Source organism: Gracilinanus agilis, chromosome 1 (assembly GCF_016433145.1).
Source record: "Gracilinanus agilis isolate LMUSP501 chromosome 1, AgileGrace, whole genome shotgun sequence".
Classification (NCBI taxonomy): Eukaryota; Metazoa; Chordata; class Mammalia; order Didelphimorphia; family Didelphidae; genus Gracilinanus; species Gracilinanus agilis.
In genome coordinates, this window is record NC_058130.1 from 373,787,593 (window position 1) to 373,790,353 (window position 2,761).

Genomic DNA, 2,761 nt, shown 5'->3' on the forward strand with positions numbered 1-2,761 from the left:
ACAGTATAGCCATTTTTATTATATAGGAACATATAAACCACAAGCAATGAATATCCCTTCAATTATGTCATTTCCTTAAGTGTTTAAAATTGTTTTTCTTTATCTTGATTTCCCTTTCTATTTTCTCCTGGATTTTGTTATTGCTATATAGAAATGTCAATATAATTTTAGAACAATGCCAAATAATAATGGGAAGAGAAGCTATTCTTCTGTTTTTCTTAGAAGGCTGCTAATGCCTTCCCACTTCTAGGTTTTGTTTTGTTTTTAAAATTTACAGTGGCAAGTAGGAGTGTTGCTGGAAAGTAGTTTATATAAGTCTTTCCCACAAGTGAGTATGATTAAATGGCCTGAAAAAACTTGAAAGGCAGGATTCTAACCACCTTTCATTACTCAGCTAAACAGTGTTGATGTTTGCCCTTAAAACACAGGGCCTACCAACAAAGGTAGTAATGAAGATTTAAGCAACAGAGCAACAAGGATAATAAAAATCATGCCTCAGTTTTCTAGTCTCACATCTGCTCAGCATCTTAGTGCTTGGCAATCACAAGATCGTATGTGCAAATGAGGTGACACAGATGGTATAGAAAATGGGTATTTATTTCATTGAAAGGTTTAGTTCTAGAATTATAAACACCGTTCTCCAGAAAACAGTAATCTGGACTTCTATGGCACTGCCCTTTAATTCAATTCAAAATAGTGTTGTCTAATTGGTGTTGGAGGCGAGTCGGTGGGGCCGAAGGTAAAGGAAGAGAGTCTGACATCCTGCTGGTCCAACTAGATTATGAATAGTTTCTATTTCTTTTCTAAAAGAGGTTGAAGCCCTTCCGGCCGGACAGGATTTAGAATAGTTTGTTTCTTTTCTAGAAGAGGCTGAGGTCCTTCTGGTTCTGAAGTATTTAGAAGTTTCTGCTTCCTAGTAGAAGCTGGCATCCTGCTGGTGAGGCAGGATTCAGAATAGTTCCCATTTCTCTTCTAGAAGAGCCTGAGGCCAGCAGGATTTTTAAATTTCAGTTTCTCTTCTAGGCGAGCAGGGTTCAGAATAGCGCCTATTTCTTTTCTAGAAGAGGTTGAGGTTCTTCTGCCCGGCAGGGTCAGATTAATTTTTTTCTCCTAGAGGCTGCGATCCCTTCTTTCCTCTGGGTGTAGTGGAAAGAGCACCTGCTTTGGGGTCTGGGGTTGGGATCTGCCCTGGTGTGACCTTGGAGAAGTCGCCTCCTAGAACAGGCTTCCTCTTCTATAACTTGAGGTGTTTGCATGAGATACTTCCTAAGGTCTCTTCAGGCTTAAGATTTATAATTCTCTCTTCTCCTTCATGTAAGAACTAAGTATGCACTGTGTTATCTTTGTTACACTGAACTTATTGCTTTTATTTTTAAACTGACAAGATGAGAAGAGTGGGAAGTAAAGGAATGAGCCCCTCGGTCCTTCTTTCCCAGCCCGCACGGCCGCCCATCTGCATGCCAGCATGCACGGTGCGCGCGGGCGGGGGCGGGGGCGGGAGCGGGAGCGAGAGCGAGGCTGGGCGCACTGACAGGGTTGAGTGCCCGCCTGCCGGGTGTAGAGCGCGCACCCGGGCGACCCCTGCGGCGGCGGCAGCGGCAACACGGACTGATCAGGTCTCCCCTCCCCCCACCCCTCCCTTTTTCTCTCTCCCTTCACAACCGTGGTCTTGACCCGGGTCTGTGAGGAGAACGAGGCTCTGCTGCGCGGCGTCCGTCAAGGTGGGCTCAGCTCTGCGGGAGCCGCGGTCAGGGCGGGGTGAGGCGACGCCTTTTCTCCTCAGCCCTCACCCCTACCACTACGAATTCGAGCCGCCGTCCCGAGAGAGCCCCTGCCCGGGTTCCCCCAGGGAGGCCCCAAAGCTCTCCACCTCAGGCCAAGGACCCGGAGGAGCGGCCTCGGCCTCGGCCAGCTGGTGGTGGGAGGGGAGTGGGGACGCGGCCTGGGCCGGGCCGGAGGCGGTGCCTCAGGCAGTGGGGACGGGGTCGAGAGAGGGGCGGGTCTGACGGGCGTCCCGAGTGGGAAAGACTTTCCGCGGAGGAGGGGGAACCCGGGGCGGCGCAGAGCCTCGCGGGGGCGCTCCCGGGCCTCCGGGGCAGCTGGGGCCGCGTGTCCCTTTCCCCCTCCCCCCAGGCGCGGGGGCGGGTGGGGCCTCGAGTAGCAGCCTGGGTCGCCGTGGGGTGGAGTTGGAGAGGGAGAGGAAGGCTGGTGGGTGCGGGGCCGGACGGCAGTCGCTGCCTTAGAGTTCACTGTCTGGGCGGGCCGGGCCCTCTCCCCGCCCCCTGCCCTTCCCTTTCTCCCGCCCTCCATGAGGCCCGAGTGGGGCGGGGCGGAGCCACGCGGGGGGCGGGCCGAGGCGAGAGCGCAGCTCCGCAGCCCCGGCTCCCTCCGCCTTCCCTCGTCCCTCCCTCCTCCCTCCCGGAGCGGCGGCGGCGGTAGCGGCAGCAGTAGCAGCAGGAGGAGGAGGAGCATGTCGGACGGTTTTGACCGGGCCCCAGGTGCTGGTCGGGGCCAGGGCCGGGGCCGGGGCCGCGGAGGGGGCGGGCCCGAGGGCGTCAGTTTCCGCGGCGGAGGCGGTGGCAGTGGCGGCAGTGGCGGCGGCAGCGGCAGCGGAGGCGGCGGTAGCGGCGGCAACAGCAGCAGCGGGGCCGCGGAGCCTGGTGAGCGGCCGCGGCCGCAGCAGCCCCCGCCCCCCGAGCCGCTGCGGCCGCCCAAGACGTCCCCTCCGCCCGGGGCCCTGCCCGAGCTCCCGGCCGCCCCC

The 2,761-nt window shown here is 56.9% G+C and overlaps 1 protein-coding gene across 2 annotated transcripts in view; it reads left to right on the forward strand.

The window, feature by feature from the left end:
* The first annotated feature begins 1,401 nt into the window (after window positions 1-1,401).
* PAIP1 (poly(A) binding protein interacting protein 1) overlaps window positions 1,402-2,761 on the forward strand; it is a 52,270-nt gene continuing 50,910 nt past the window's right edge. For both annotated transcript variants that reach the window (XM_044664052.1, XM_044664062.1), the window contains exon 1: window positions 1,402-1,616. The gene's annotated coding sequence lies outside the window, so the exon portion shown is untranslated. The remainder of the gene's footprint in view (window positions 1,617-2,761) is intronic.